Source organism: Gymnoscopelus braueri, assembly GCF_963280865.1.
Source record: "Gymnoscopelus braueri genome assembly, chromosome: 3".
Classification (NCBI taxonomy): domain Eukaryota; kingdom Metazoa; phylum Chordata; class Actinopteri; order Myctophiformes; family Myctophidae; genus Gymnoscopelus; species Gymnoscopelus braueri.
In genome coordinates this window covers 52,964,031-52,981,530 of record NC_137612.1, presented here as the reverse complement: position 1 = coordinate 52,981,530, position 17,500 = coordinate 52,964,031, and positions in this window count along the sequence as shown.

The window sequence follows — 17,500 nt, the reverse complement described above, 5'->3', positions numbered from 1 at the left end:
CAAGTACTTAGTTACTTTCCACCCTTGTGTGGAAGGGGGGGGGGGGGGCTGGTGAAGGAGATATGAAAGAGAAGGAGAGAAAAACAGCGAGAGAGCTGTGGTAGAAGTAGGCCTATTGACATGTTGGACTTGAATATCTCTGCTGTCCGGCAGAAACCAGCTAACTCCAAAATGTTCGTTTTTCATGAAATGACAAAAGCAAAACAAAAAGTGGAGTTAGGAGGTTTGTTCATCATTGATAAGAACAGCTGAATGGACCTCCAAGCTCACAATGAGGTTGGAGGTCAAAAGGGGGTGGAGCCTGGAGCCAGCAAAACCAACTAACTCCCTTTGGTGGAGTTAGCTGGTTTAGCAGAAAGTTTGAGGATCCAATGGAGTTAGCTGGTTTTGTAAGAAGCGCTTTTTAATACTTTTCATTGGTTCAATATGTTTTTTAATCAACACACAGACGTAAAGGGTGTTCAATAGCACTGATTTATGGAACAAACTGCAAAAGCGGAAAAATTTAGTTAGCTGGTTTCTGCTTGACAGCAACGAAAGTTGCACTCATTGTGGCAGAATGCCTGTTTCAGAATCATATATCACGTTATTGGACAATAGTAATCATTGATCATTTGACCATATTTTATAACTATCAATTGACTAAATCTACAAAGTAACTGACTAAAGCTGCCAGGTAAATATAGTGGCGTAAAAAAAAGAGATGTACAGTATGCAAGATCAAGAAGTGGAAATACCCAAGTAACAGTACCTTGATATTGTGTGAGAAAGAGAGAGAGAGAGAGAGAGAGAGAGAGAGAGAGAGAGAGAGAGAGAGAGAGAGAGAGAGAGAGAGAGAGAGAGAGAGAACCAGGCAGCTACTGACAGACACGGAGAGAGAAAAAGTACCTTGAAAATGTATTTAAGCACAATACTTAAATGTACTGTACTGTACTGTACTGTACTGTACTGTACTGTACTGTACTGTACTGTACTGTACTGTACTGTACTGTACTGTACTGTACTGTACTGTACTGAGAGAGAGAGAGAGAGAGAGAGAGAGAGAGAGAGAGAGAGAGAGAGAGAGAGGGAGAGAAAGAGAGAAAGAGAGAGAGAGAGAAAGAGAGAGAGAGAGAGAGAGAGAGAGAGAGAGAGTGAGAGAGAGAGAGAGAGAGAGAAAAGGAGGAGGAGTATAGTCTCTAACAGACAGACTCTGGCCGGTGTGAAGGCTGAGGGGCTGCTGGGATAGATCCCCACAGGCTCCAGCGCTCACGGGAGGCCCAGGTCTGGGGGAAACAGGAAGTGAAGTCGTACACCTGCTATTCTCATTCCTGTTTCCCCCGTGCGGCGTGATGCATGCCGGCCCCCGGCAACAGCAGCAGCAACAGCAGCTCTCGGTCAAGTTGCGTTAGATTTTGTCCCAAGGACTCCCCATACAAGATTTTGAGAACCCCCCTGGCCCTGCATTAGACCACATGGACCACCAGAACTCTGAGAGTGTACAAATGGAATCCTTACGGGTCCATTTGGTTCCATTTTGTACACTCTCAGAGTTACAACCACATGAGGGTCCATTTGTTTCCTATAACTATCCATCATTTATCTGGGGACCCCCTGGAACTCCCTCAAGGACCCCTGGGGGTCCCCGGACCCCACTTTGGGAACCAATGCGCTAAGCTAGTGGTTGTCAAAGTGGGATCCCAGGGGGTCCACCTGCAAAATTAGACAATATAGCATCACATCATACTACTTAAGTACAGTACTTGTACTAAATGCTTAAGTACAGTACTTGTACTAAATGCTTAAGTACAATACTTGTACTAAATGTGCTCAGTTACTATCCAACCACTTGCCGGTCAGCATGTCCGTGGGCCAGCGGAGGCCCACGGCCCACTGACATCACCACTGACGGATGAGACAGACGGGGGCCTCTAATCAAAACCACAGACTATACGCATTGACCTTTGACCTCGCTCCCCTCCCATCCACCCGTAACCTCACACCCCCACCCCCCTTAACGTGCCGTTGCCGTAGCAGCCTTCAAAAGACTTTTCCAGATGTGTCTGCGGGGCCTTTCGGTTGTAATGCGCCGCAAACCCCCCCCCCCCCCGGACATTATAAGCGCAACGTTCTCGTCCACAAACAGGCCCCTCCCCCGTCCCGTCGGCCCCCCGTCGGAGGGAGGGCCGTCTGCCAACGGTGAGTCCAGAATAGGTTGAGGCTCACACATTCTCTGTGGCCTTCTTTCGTCACTCTCATAATGGCGCGAAGGGGGGGGGGGGGGGGGGAGCGGGAGGAGCCGGACAGGGACCCAAGGTTAGCGAACAAGGCGTATCCAGTTTCTGTTGTGTAACGGCAATACCTTCAGGCTTCCTGTGCACATGTTCAGGTTTGGGTCCTCATGTCCTGGGCGATTGGGTGGGCCATTAGAGGACATGGCGGGCGGGCGAAACCCTACCTGCTTCACAGCTCCCGCGCCTCCTCCTTCAAACGTGTTTATATAAATGACACGTCGGGGATGTGTGTGGCTGAGCCGTTTTGGGTCGGCCCAGGGTGAAGGCTGATGGCTGCTTGAAAGCTATCTGTCTGTCTGTCTGTCTGTCTGTCTGTCTGTCTGTCTGTCTGTCTGTCTGTCTGTCTGTCTGTCTGTCTGTCTGTCTGTCTGTCTGTCTGTCTGTCTGTCTGTCTGTCTGTCTGCCTGTCTGCCTGTCTGTCTGTCTGTCTGTCTGTCTGCCTGCCTGTCTGTCTGTCTGTCATTCGTTAGAAGCTTTGCCTGGTAGAAAAGAAGCGTGATAAAGATAAGATAAAGATAAAGAAACTTTATTGTCCATTAAATTGCCATGAAATGGAAATTTGTCTTTGGCACACCAGCAGTCAGTTACAACAATAAAACATTACAAAAATGTTTTATTGTTTATTTATTTATTGTTTATTGTTTTATTGTGATGCAGCAGAATGCGACCGCGCTCTGACACCTCTCTTTTGCAGCGCCCACGCGGCGAAATCTCTAGCGTTAATTCCACCACGAGCATGTAAAAGTGGCTCCGTAAGTGGCTCCTGACTCTCTCTCCTTTCCCCTCTCCTCTGTCTAAAGGCCAGGGCTGTGTGTCACACTAATCCTCCCATATATACCCACTGTCCCCTCCGGGGCGGGCCACCACCGCACCCTGACCCCACCTCGCCTCTCTTTGTTTGCTTTGGCACTCCGGCGGGGCATTCGTCACGTCACCTGCCACTGCGGCCTTTGCGGCCGGCCGCTAGGCTAGCCCAAACCCCACGCTATAGCGTGCTAAGGGGTGAGCCACGTGTCCCTGGCACCCTCTAAATGGGTGACAATACCACTGTCCTCGCCTGTCCGGATTAAGCACCAGCAGCACCCTCCGGTCTCCAGTGCCCCAGTGGCTGCTGGGAGGGCAGGAATGAGGGGAGGGGGAGGCATTAGAGAGAGAGAGGGGGAAAACAGGTGTGTGTTGTTGTCTTTTTTTGGTTTCCTCCCCCCGGAGGCCCCCCCCGCCCCGCACATGTCAAAACCACTTCCCTCTGCAACACTGGTGCACGAGGGAGGGACGCTCGCACATAAGGGGGAGTTGGGAATTATCCACTGTGAAATCCATGGTGTATAATTATAACACTGTGACAGTGCAAACATTGACCCGTTAAAAAGGATTTTTGAACTCTGTGGATCAATGAACTCCATGATAACATTTCTGGTAGATATTAAATGGTCCGTGTAATGTTTTCTGATATTATGTAATACTAATTTTTCTTTATTAGAGTAGCCAATTTGTATGACTTTTTTAGACTTTCTAACAACTAGAAAATGGTTGTTAGAAAATGTAGTCGTTATGCCAATTAATCCTCCCCACACACATTTCTGTGTTCTGTACCCTACTGGCTCGTCTCCCATCCTACTCCTCCTGTTCAACAACCTCCTCTGAACCTGCCCCAACCCAGCCGTATAGGAGTCGCTAGTGCAGCGACAAAGATCGGCCTCCTCACCCGGCTTCCCTCCCCAGAACATGACCAGTTGTGCATTTTTTGGGTCACAAAACAACGGACTTATGATAACAAACTAAGAACTAGAGAAAGTGCTCCTCGGAGCACAGGTCTCCGCCAGGTCAGGTACGTTATTGTGGCCTCCTGGTGGCGATATTAATAGGCCAATGTGAAAAGGGTGCCCGTTTCTTCTTAGGCCTTTCACAGCAATCGGAAATTGCATTCATGATTTGAGGCATTTTGTTCCAAAAATGTGTTTTGCTAAATTGGACCTGCTGGTGGCGCTATGACAGGCCAATGTGAAAAGGATGGCATTTCTTCCTGGGCCTAGTGGGAATGCGCATGTGAAATTTCACGGAAATCACAAGCTGCGTGCATAATTTGAGGCATTGTGTTCAAAACGGACCAATCCTGCAAGCTTTGGAAGGCAACCTTAGCCAATGAGGATGGAATATGGGAAATCGGACAGATCTGTGTTAATCACATGACTATAGAGATAACGATTTGCATGACGTTCGGATAAAATCTGTAGGAGTAATATTAAAAAATGGGTTTTGCACAAATCGGCCTCCTGGTGGCGCTATAACAGGCCCATGTGAACATTTTGGGGCAGAAGTTCTGAATTGGCATCCAGGGAGTGTGTGTGCACAGTTTCGCAGCGACCAGGCCGACGGTGCGGGAGATTAGCTGCTAACGGACGGACAGGACACACGGACGGACAGGGTATAAAACGTACTCTCTCGCCATGCCTTTCGGCCTGGCGGAGACAATAATTGTATACAATACATCGCATCATATCATATAACACAATAATAAATTAAAGAATTCCCTATGTCCCCATTCAGCTTCATGTCAGGTGGTCTCGTTGGAGAACGATCTCCCTTTAGACTGCCCCTGGGCCAAAACGTGGGAAGTATGCCTATGGGGGCTTCGATTGCTTTGTCCTCGCCCTGAATAGTCGCCTAAAACAGGGCTTGAACTCTGCACAGAGACCAGTCAAACTGACTTGCACCTCTTGACACCTGCATCAAGGCCCTCTTTGTCCCCGGTTGCCCATATGTGTAGCGACCGGGGACCGGCCCCTGCATTGTGTCCCACGGAGCAAACAGAACCCCATGGTCACAACTAGGCCACGGTGAAAGAGCGAGGAGCGGGTCTTTGTCCTTCGGGGGTCTGTAATGGACCGATAGCATCGTGCTGACCTCCCTTCTTTCCCCCGTCTCCTCCTCTCTCCCCTGTATTATTCAGCTGGCTGCTAAAGGCCCCATTTAAGGATGCTGATACTCTCACCCTTTTGGCTATCAGCGAACTAAGGGGCAGCGAGAGGTGCAGATCGTGGGGCCGCGATAGGCCCGGGTGAGGTAATGGGGGAGAATCGGGGAACGCACCGCGGAGCTCCGGTTCCGTCGTTGTTCGTCTCTTTAACCAATATTAAACACTGTATATCTGTGACATGCTCAGTAACGTGATACGGTTTGTATTCAACCGCTGTGATATCAGCTCCCATTAACCAGGGTATTGTACATAAGGCACTGACGGCACTCAATTCAAATGACACTCTGAAGGTGATATCTGGAGAGGGGCCTGGACTTGAACACAAGCCCCACCATTCAGCTTGTCGATGCGTATCAGCACGGATGTGCCTGTGATCCCCCATAGGGCTTCACCACGCCACCGCACCACTGCTCTCCCCGAGATAGAAGTTGGGAGGTGGGGGGGGTTACAGGAGCTGAAGATCACCCCCAGTGCCAGACCTCCCGCGGGGGTGATCATGTCCCCCTCCGAACCGGCCCCGACAGCCAGCATCATCTCCTGCTTCTTTCACCACGTGAGAAGACCTCTGTCGCAGCGCCCCTCCCGATGAAAGAGACCCTTTCTTCTCCTCTCGCCGGGGCCATCTGACAATCCAATCTACCGGGGCCGGCGGTAACTTAATATCCCTCCCCTTGATAGGGGCTCTCTCTCTCTCTCTCTCTCTCTCTCTCTCTCTCTCTCTCTCTCTCTCTCTCTCTCCCACTCTCTCCCTCCCACTCTGTCCTCCTCGCTCTCTTTTCTCCCTCTCTCTCCCCCCCCCTCTCTTTTCTTTTCTCCCGCTCCCTGTTGTTGTGGCAAGGATCCTTCAGAGAGGGGCGAGGGTTGGCAGGGGCAGGTGTCTGATTTTCATTAGAATTGCAAATTGGAGTGAGTGGATGCCCGATCAGATAAGAAGAACGGAGAGCCTGGAGAGAAGAATGAATGAATGAGACGAGGGAACAGAGGAGGAGAGGGGAGGGGAAGGGGAGGGGAGGGGGAGAGGAGACCTGGACAGGGTTGGCTGTCAACCACCACCACACCCCAAGGGAAAGGATCCCGCCCCCCACCCCCCTCCTCCTCCCCTCCCCTCCCCTCATCCCTCTCCCTTTTTTCCACTCCCTCACTCCCGGAGTCACATAGGTCAAGGCTTCGGGGGAAGGAGGGGTGGTGATATGGGGATATCACAGGTTATAAAATGACTTTAAGGGGATTTTCAAAATAAATCACATCATCTCTGATTATTGAAGACTGTGTCGAATTAATAACGGGACCGACCTGGAGCGAATGTCAGCATGGACTTTAGTTCAGTGAATCCTTAGCTCCACTGTTGTGCCAAGATTACACACTCGAGCGAAGTCCATTCTCGCTATGCTCCACCTCATGCATATCGTTTCAAAGACATATGGCTAATTGATGATCACACTGCATTACATCAGCCAGTGGTCATTTTAGTGAATTAAAGGGAACAGATTTTTAAAGCAATACAGGCCAGTGAGTGAGTAAGATGATCGCGCACGCGAGCACACACACATACACACACACACACACGCACACGCGCACGCGCACGCACACGCACACGCACACGCACACGCACACACACACACACACACACACACACACACACACACACACACACACACATCCACACATCCACGACCAGCTGGACCTCAGTGCCCGTCAAACCAACAGCTGGACTTAAACAGTTCTCCCCTCTCAGTGAAATATCACACCACATTTCTGGCACCAAAGGCTCAAATTAACAAAGAGGATTTGCTCAGCATGTCAGAATTCCGTGTTTGGAGGGGGAAACAGGCACTTGTCGTGGGTTCTGTGAAAATCACTGCAGCTGTGGAACATCTTGCCCTTGAGTGTTGCTCATTCCGGAATGCTGCAATATGAAGCAATGAAGGTACTGATAACCACGCTTTCTTTACTTCGGTTTGTGTGTTCTTTTTTTCTCTCGTTGACACCAAAGGGTACAGCTTCCTGCTTTTGAAATTGAATCGAATAAGGAAGAGAGTTCAAGTGACAGTTCATATGAATGGCCTGTAGTTTCGTTGTTTTACCCCTGCTGGTGTCAGAAAGAATTTCTCTCGATGCAAGGGGATGGGTTTTTGACAATCTTTAGACTTGATTTTCTTACCTTAATAAACATTGTCATAAATACTATATGCTTCCAGTCGCTAGTTTAAAGTCTCCTTTCAATCATCATGATATGCGTTTTGGTAAATTATGGTCCCATATATTTTAAAATTGACGATAAAGTAGGCTATGCTCTAGGAGGGACGGGATGATTTGATTGACAAGCTACCCAACCAATAATGGTCTGGTTGCATTGCGCAGGATATGACGCAATATAGAAAGATGGCGGATTTGAAATTCCTGAACAATCGGCTTCATTTACGGTCTGTAGAAACCAATGGCGTCGCTTTGTCCATTATTTTTTACAGTCTATGGTTGACACAGACCAGGGGGCATCATTTAGGGTTCCAGGGGATGGCAATTGCCACTCCCTATAGCATTTGAATTGAACCCCAAAATCTGTTACTTTATGCATGTTTTCTCCACCTCAGTAGATGGACCACACACCCGTCCATCTACTGTATATATCGTCTCTGCCAGGTGGAAACCTCATTATGTCCAAAAATTCAAATAGAAAAATAGTAAAACTAGCAGATCTATAAGCTCGAAACACGTCGCTTTGCGCCGCGTTTCGAGCTTGTAGATCTTCTACTTTTGATGCTTTTGTGTGACGCTGTGGTATGATCAAGTAGGGCGTTAATTTACGAAAAAACACAAAAAGGTAGAATGTGGAGATAAGAGGTTTCTGCCCGACAGCAAGCGATATACGTGACACGTTTTCTTCACTGCAACCATACGTTCATTAACCGCTTTCAACCTTGTGGGCATGTGATTGTAGGCAAGCAAACATTTGCAAACATTTTATTTTTTCCCCCCCAAAGTAGCAAAAATAATGGATTTTTTGGGGGGGAGCGGTTTAAGTGGTGATTTCTGTTTTGCCGCCCATAGTATTTTCTAACACGACGCCTCTGACAACAGACACACCTTGCAGCAGTCCCAGCGCTGTGCGTATTCCTGAAGGGTTTGAAGTGTTGAAAATCATCAATTCCAGCGGGCACGTTGCCGTGGTGAAGGGCTTGCAGCGACATGGTTGGTTGGCGGCCGCTGCACTCCCAACATGCACCTGGGTGTGTGTGTGTGTGTGTTTGTGAAAGAACAGGACAGGCCGGAACGAAAGGAACAGCTATGTCAATACCGGCAAAATGGGAAAAACAAACATTTCTAGGGCGAAGTGTCGCTTCAGTTATTTTTTTCCCCTGAATAGCTTTCCCTCTGTACACAGCGAAAAACCCTGCAGTGTCAATTTAACCCTGAAAATATAAAAAATGGACCTGTTGACACTCAGGATTTTTCTGTGTAAATTCCCCCCCACCATGCAGGCTATGCAGCAGGGCAAAACAATTTCCTGTGGCTGTTTCAATATTTCTTTCCTACATTTTGAAAAAAATGAAAAAAGAAAAGAGACTTCCAGTGAGCAACACAGGAATTCACCGTCTTTCCCCACATTTCTCCTTGTGAGGCAAAGAGAAACGGCCGCACGTACACGAAAGATATTAAAGCTGCGATGCTTAACTTTTTTTTGTGCGAATTAAAACGCTATTTTGACTTGCATCTGTAAGTTAATACGATATAACTAATACCATTGAAGTGGTTGTAATTGGCAGTGGTGTAAAGTACAGTAACTAAGAACATTTACTCAAGTGCTGTACTTAAGTACAATTTTGAGGTACTTTTACTTTACTGGAGTATTTCCAATTGCCTATACTTTTACTTCTACTCCACTACATCTCGGAGGCAAATATTGTACTTTTACTCCACTACAATTATTTGAAAACTAGTTACTAGTTACTTTGCAGATATAAATTATTACATTATAAAACATACATTAACCACTTTAGCCCTATTTTATACCTCGACTATTTGAAAATAGCCGATCTACAAGCTCACAACGCGTCGCATCCCGACGCGGTGTGAGCTTGTAGATCTGCTATTTTCAAACATTTTAGTACTTTTACTTTTGGTACTTTAAGTACATTTTGATACCAATACTTTTGTACTTTTACTCAAGTAAATTTGGAATTCTGGACTTTTACTTGTACCAGAGTACTTCTACATTGCAGAATTGATACTTTTACTTAAGCAAAACATTTGAGTTCTTTTTCCACCACTGGTAGTTGGGTCTACCTGCTTTTCTATTGGAGACATATCAACTGTCAGGTACAGTATAGGCCCACTACTGTTTGACATGGGGTATTGCATGAAGCTCAAAGGCAACGTATTCTTTCTCCGACCAAACAGCCTTTTCTGTACTATGTCAACAGTAGACGTTCTGGTGCTCTCAGGGGGAACGGGGTTCAAACCGGGTTCAAGGACGTGAAAGTTACGGATTGTAGCTTTATAACCTTTATGCTTTGCATCAACAGAGGTTGTTGTGACAGGGAGCGTCTGTAGGAGATGGAAGTTGGATGTGAGTCCGTGATGATGGTGAGTAATCCTCCTCCGCGTGCGCAGCCATCCCAGTCACTGTGGTGGAACAAGTAGCCGACTCAGTTTGGTTTCTTAAGTAAAAGTATCAATACCACAACATAGAAATACTCTTATACGGTAAGTAAAACTTACTTGATGCATTGCCAACAAAATATACTTAAAGGACAACTTTACCCTTTTTCAACTTATCTTCATATATAGATCCTCACTAATGCTCCTGATAAAATTGTGTAATTCTTTTCTACTCAGTCTCATAGGAGGGCTGTGGACACTTCAGAAACCTGTCTACCAGTGACATCATCGTTAGGAAGGTTTTTCTTTTTCATATTTCATTTTTTTCTTCTTTTTTTTTATTAACGTGAGAACAATGGCTTCCATTATAGCACGCTTTCCAGGAATAGAAAGCCTGTAGTTTCTATTAGCTTGGATTCCCCATCGATGATGTCACTGGTAGACAGGTTTCTGAACTGTCCACAGTCCTCCTCTGAGACACAGACTGAGTAGACAAAAATGGTGCCATATCATAATGAGCATTAGTGAGGACCAATTATATGAAGACAGGTTGAAAATGGGTGAAGTCGTCCTTTAAAGTACCAAAGTATACAAGTACTCCGAATGTTCAAAATTTGTCAACATTTCATTCACTAGAATGTGTCGCATCGCGACACATTGTGAGCTTGTAGATCTGCTATTTTTGGATAGCCCTTAAGTGGTTAATGTATACGTTTTGCAATAATATATCAAATCTGCAAAGTCACTATAGTAACATATTAACATATAACTGTAGCGGAGTAAAACGTACGTAAAATTCACCTCTGAGATGCAGTGGAGTAGAAGTATAAAGTATCAAAAAAGTGAAAAGACTCAAGTAAAGAAAAGTACCTCAGAATTGTAGCTACTTAAAGTACCCTGCTCGAGCACACGTCCTTACATTCCACCACTGCGTCTGAGTCAGTGATACTGTGTGTGGGCGAGGCGGAGCGAGGCCCGTGCCCTCTGCTCTGGATCAACTTTACAGTGCTACTTGGTTTATCCCATTTAGACCGCGGGTAAGAATCTGTGTCATTTTAAGATTTCTTTAGGCTTTTCAAAAATAGCAGATCTACAAGCTCATAGCGCGGCACCGAGTGCCGCGCTATGAGCTTGTAGATCTGCTATTTTTTTTTTAAAGAAATCTTGAAAATGTGTGCAAATCTTTGAATACACTTTTAACTAAAATGTTCACTTCTGGGGGTCCCTGGAACAAAATATTTTCAGATGGGGGTCCACGTGGCCAAATACATATCATTGACATGAAAAAGTTTAAGAACCACTGATATGTAGCAACATAAGTAATACAAAAAAACTTTAGAAACCATTTATAGAATCCCCAGAAGCAATAAGATTTGAGTTAGTTACAAATGTTCGCTTTAAAAAAGATACATATCGAAAGATTTTCACGATAAAAAAAAGAAATAGCAGATCTACAAGCTCGTCGCACGGCACTCGGTGCCGCGCTACTAGCTTGTAGATCTGCTATTTTTGAATAGCCAAAGAAATAAAAAAATGACACACAGTTGTGCGTTCCCGGTCTTAAAGGGTTAACACGCTGGCGGATGGACCTCGCCCCCGCAGCTGGACACGGCAATAGAGCAAGCACCTGTGGCCCTGTTGCCCCCCCTCCCCCACTCCAGCCCTGGAGCCCCGTGTCGTTCTCACGACACCGAGCCTGCTCCGCTGCACCTGTTCAGCTAGAGGACCTGAAGGCACAGCAGATGTTCCACGCCAGTTTGCATGCCATCGTCGAGGCACGCGGCTTATATTGATCTGGACCGGAGGAAATCCCTCTCCACAAATCCATCATTATAGTCCAAAGTGGTTCTCAAACTTTTTTAACTTCAAGGAGCCCCCAACCCTAAGGACGCAGGGGGCATTTTAGAACCGAGGGGGACGCATGCACGCGCGCGGAAATGTGCTTTTATTTTTTACTGGGTTTGTTACTTTTTGGGGTGTTTTTGTTAATTCGGTTAATTCGGTACAACAAATTCACTCCATGAAGTGTAGATGTCTGAGGTTTTTTCTTTTTCTTTTTTCTTCATCCCAAAAGTGGGGGGGGGATATCCCTCCCCCCAATGGAACTGAGTATGTCCAACCCCCCCCCTCCTGCGTCACTGCCCCCCCCCCCCCATAACTCTGAGAGTGTGGAACCGCATGCCCCCCCCCTTTATGGTTCCATATGTGCACTTTACAAAAGTGATGGGTCGCACTACAAAAGTATTGGTATCAAAATGTACTTTAAGTACCAAAAGTAAAAGTACGCATTGCGCAGAATGTACCATTTCAAAAGTTCAAAATGTATAAAACATCTTGCGACGCGACGCAACGCATTGTGAGCTTGTAGATCGTCTATTTTCAAATGGCCGAAATATATATAGGTCTGCAGTGGTTGGTGTGTTTTGCAATAATAATCAAAGTCTAAAAAGTAACTAGTAACTAAGGTTTTCAAATAATTGTAGTGGAGTAAAAGTACAATACTTGCCTCTGAGATGTAGTGGAGTAGAAGTAAAAAGTATTGAACATTGGAAATACTCCGGTAAAGTAAAAGTACCTCAACATTGTACTAATAAGCACAGTACTTCAGTAAATGTATTTAGTTACTTTAGACCACTGGTTATCGGGCGAGAATGCGGGATTCTATCCCCGTTTCAAAGCGTCAGACACTTGGGAGATGGACTGCTGAGATGGAGCGCAACACCCGCCATCAGCTCCCAGTACTTACCGGATGACTTGCCGCATCCAAGCCGTGCTTCTCATACGCTGAGTTGGCGGTGGCAACACCACATTTTTTTACAGTCCTATAAGTGTCCATTTAGAACACACTCGAGGTGCCCTGACATATGCTACTTTCACTTTGAATTGTGGTCAAACTCCCGTTCTGATTGATCCTGCCGTTAAAGGAGAGATCCGGACATTTTAAGTGTTATCTTTGATGTGTCGCTTATCACTCACCATCATTGAAAGGGACGTTGAGTTATTTCAGAGAGTCCCGTGTCGTCATTTTTTCGACCCCCTCCGTTGGCATAATGGGAGCCCGTGTAAGAGTGAAAATCGTCTATTATAACCGATGCAAAGTTAGTATTTTCTCTACTACTGCTCATTGTGGACTCTCATGATACTCAAACATGCACTGAAAGTCGCGCATGAGTTATCGAGAAAATACTAACTTTGCATCGGTTATAATAGACGATTTTCACTCTTACACGGGCTCCCATTATGCCAACGGAGGGGGTCGAAAAAATGACGACACGGGACTCTCTGAAATAACTCAACGTCCCTTTCAATGATGGTGAGTGATTAGCGACACATCAAAGATAACACTTAAAATGGGCGGATCTCTCCTTTAAATGGTGGGAATGGTCCCACGTCCGTGGCTTTTAAATGGTGTCCCTATCGTGCACGCAATTATAGGTGCAAATGTTAACAAAATGTTCAAAAACGTACGGTACATAGCAAAAATAGCTAAAATAGCCGATCCACAAGCTCACAACGCATTGCGATGCCGCACTCACTTGTAGAGCGAGCTTGCAGGTAAGCTATTCTGGCAATTTTAGAGCATTTTTTAGAGTAAAAAATAGGGCTTCACCTTCCAAAATGCCATGACACATCAATGGTTCAAAAAGAGAGATGTTAACAACACACACGCATGCACACGCACACACACACACACACACACACACACACACACACACACACACACACACACACACACACACACACACACACACACACACACACACACACACACACACACACACACACACACCCGGACACATAATTATACAGGCAAAACAAACGTGACCCCCCCCCCCCTCTCCCCCCTTACATCATTCAAACACTACAGGAAGAAAGTAAACACTGAAATGTTATCTGATATTTGTCAGGCGTCGTAAATCATATCCTCTTGTCTCTGGCGATTACAATGCAGACATTTTACCATGTGAACAGATAGCATACTGTATTCTCCCTGGCCCGGCCTCCTTTTGCTGATATGAAATAGGATCTAGCTCCTGCTTAGGAGATACGGATCAAAGAGCATGATATTTGCTGATGGATCGGAGTGTCAGAACCGTCCAGGCGACCTCCTCCATCGCCCTAAATGCTTAATTTATGCCCCGTCATGCAACGCCGATGCGTTGTGATGCGAGCTTGTGGGTTCTGCCACGTTTCGGCGGTGCAACGACGCCATGCATGCGATGAAGTATTAATCGGGGGGTTTAACAAGTGGCTCACTTTACGGAGCGAAAGCCTGTACAACAGCCCTGCTCTGTTATCTCTTTTCGCACACAAAGTTACCTGCCAGAGAGCGAGGGAGAGGAGGAGGAAGGGGGCGGGTAAAGTGAAAGACAGGAGGCGAGTGAAAGAGTGAAAAAAGAGGGTGCATGACAGAGCCGAAGGGGGCCGGGAGTGAGTGAGAAAGTGAGGGGCGGTAGGTAATGGCACCGAGTGAATAGATGAATAGCCCTGAGTGACCAGTAAGACTGAATGAGACAGAGGGAAAAAAGAGAGAGAGAGAGAGGGGGAAAAAAAGAAGGGAAGAATAGTAAAAAGAAGGTTTTGCAAAGGCTGCGGTCCTTGATACTTTTAAAAGAAACGGAGAGCCGGGAGAGCCCCCCCCGCCCTCCCCCATCCTCATTATCAACCAACGGCCAAAACAGGAACCGGCCCTTGCAGCTGCAAACTCTAAAGAGTTCGCAGACAATCACAGACTCGGGGTTGCCTCGGCGATACGCTGCTTTCTTCCAAGTCATGCTATTTACCACAACTTCCAATAATACGTGAACAAAAGCCGAGGCAAAGCCCAAACAATAGAACCTTTTGGCTTTTGCCTTTCTCTCTCTATCCTCGTCCCCCCGAAAAACATGATGCATTCTTCCTCAACTGCACTTCAAACGGCTCCCTCTACAAAAACATTATTGTATGTTCCGTGCATTATTAGGGAACCCACAGATACGGGGGTGCCCGGGCCTCCTTGGAGGGGCTTCTCGAAAAACTCCTTTTTCTTGTTGTTGTGCAGCTTTTTCTTATTAATGGGGCATGAGAGGGGTCTGGCATGGGGTGTGTGACATATCCTGTGGATTGACACACAGTGTGTTTGTGTGGATAATAATGTGCACATTTGTGTGTCGTCGGCGCACACGTGCGCACGGCACGCACACACGCACACACGCACACACGCACACACACACACACACACGCACACACACACACACACACACACACGCACACACGCACACACACACACACGCACACACGCACACACACACATGCACACACACACACACACACACACACACACACACACACACACGCACACACACGCACACACGCGCACACACACACAGGCCCCATCTGTTTGGTGGCCGGACGCGGTCTGGGAAAGTGTGTGCAGGCGAAGAATTCACACACAGCACAAAGGTCCAATTATGAGACCCCCACTTGGCGTGGGGGGAGCGAGGGAGGGGGGAGAGAGAGGGGATAATAGGGGCTTGTCCATCTCAGAAGGGGGTATGATGGTTTCCTTGCCTCTCACCTCTCTCCCTCCTCTCGGCCATGCCTCTCCCACCACAAACAAATACGTGTTAACAGGGACAGAGGTTGAAGCAAATTCCTTTGCAGGGGAAACAGGCCGAGCAGTTTAGTATTTAAAGTCGACTATTTCAAGTCGACTATTTGAGACAAGGCCCTTTTTGACTGCAGGCACACCGAGGGTATGCATGAGTCAATGCATCCCAGGATGCACAAATAGTAAAACACGCAAAACTAATTAATCTCCTTCAAATAGACATTATTATTCTCATTATGACGCATGGAGTGTGTGTCTCCTGTCTGGGTGAGTTTTAATCTCTGGAGTGTTGGGCCTCTGGCGTCAGACAAGGCCTCACCTCCAGTCTGTCTCTTAGTACAGTACAACTGATAAGATTAGCCTCTGTTTGGTAGAAAGTGATAGTGGGCCTTGCAGCGTCGCCTTTCAAGATCTCGACCTCAACAAGTGGCTCGACCCGGTGCCAGCCTGCAACGTCCCGACACTTTATCTGACTTGACCGCAAACTTTACGGCAAAGTGATCTCCTTGGCTCTTGCGTCTCGACGCGGTTCGTTTTATCTCGACGAAATATCAGGCAACTCCATTTCCCTGTGCCCTGACTCTTGTTGCTCTGTGTCTTTTACAAGGCTAGGCTGTCTTTGATCTTTCTGCGCATTGTTTAATGTGGTTGGGACAATGTGTGCCTTCTCTTAATGTGCTATCAAGAGTGTGCGCAGGTAAAACAAAAAAAAAGAAAAAGAAAACCTAGACGCTTCTGGGCTTGGGACTAAATAAACAACCAAAGGAACATGACCAAGTTAGGAAGCACAAAGGTCCTGTGTGGATAATTCACACTGACTTTGTAGAAGGTCTGCCTATCTGCCAGTGCTGAGTCAAGGAGTGGATTGATTCCACTCCGCGACTGGGTTCATCGCATGCCAAAGCCCCTGGATAGGTTTGTTTGCCATCTAAAGCGGTGGTTCTCAGCCTTTTCAGGTCACGACCCCCCCAAAATAATCATATTTGAACTGGGGCCCCCCCCCCCACCCTGACAAGCATTTGGAATTGTAGGCATTACATTTAGTTTGACTCGGTTCCACAGATAAATATTGTGAAAATAGACGATCTACAAGCTCACAACGCCTTGTAGATCGTCTATTTTCACAATGTTTGCCTCTTTCTTAGGTAATATTTGACAATTTGGCCAATATGGTGTTAAAAAGGTCTTTACAAGTCATTACATTGTAACTTTAGAAATGTGCAGTACCCCGTATACACCGTATGTTGGTTTGTTTACTTGTTGAGTGAGAAAACAATGTTGCATATTAAGCTAATCATCTGGGGACCCCCCAACCATTGATACCATTGATCTAAAGCAGTGGTTTCTCAAAGTGGGGTACCCGGGACCAATAGGGGTCCTTGGAGGTATTCCAGGGGGTCCCCAGCAATTAAAAAAAATATATAGCCTCACAATCATTTTAACCACTTCATCCATATTTTATACTTTGGCTATTAAAAAATAGCAGAAGTACAAGCTCACTGCGAGCTTGTACTTCTGCTATTTTTGAACATTTTCGAAGAATGTTTGGAAAATCTTGAATTGTATTAACACAAATATCCCCTTCTTGGGGTCCCTGGCACAAAACGCTTTCAGATGGGGGGTCCGTGGCTAAATACATATACATTTGGCGGTCCTTGACATGAAAAGGTTTGAGTTGACTACTGGTCTACTCACCATAAGGGCATGGTATGCAAAACACATCTCACACTGAAGGCAAATGCAAATGCATCTTTTTTTCTTTTCTTTCTTTACAGAGGGCTCAGTTACAGAACTGCTTTCATTGGATCCAGTGGTGTAAAGTAACTAAGTAGGCTACATTTACTCAAGTATTGTACTTAAGTACACTTTTGAGGATTTTTTTACTTTACTGGAGTATTTCCCATTTTCTGTACTTTTACCTCTACTCCACTACATCTCAGAGGCAATTTTTGTACTTTTACTCCACTACACTTATTTGAAAACTTTAGTTACTAGTTACTTTTCAGATAGCCTATACATTATGATATTATGAAACATACATTAACCACTTTAGCCCTATTT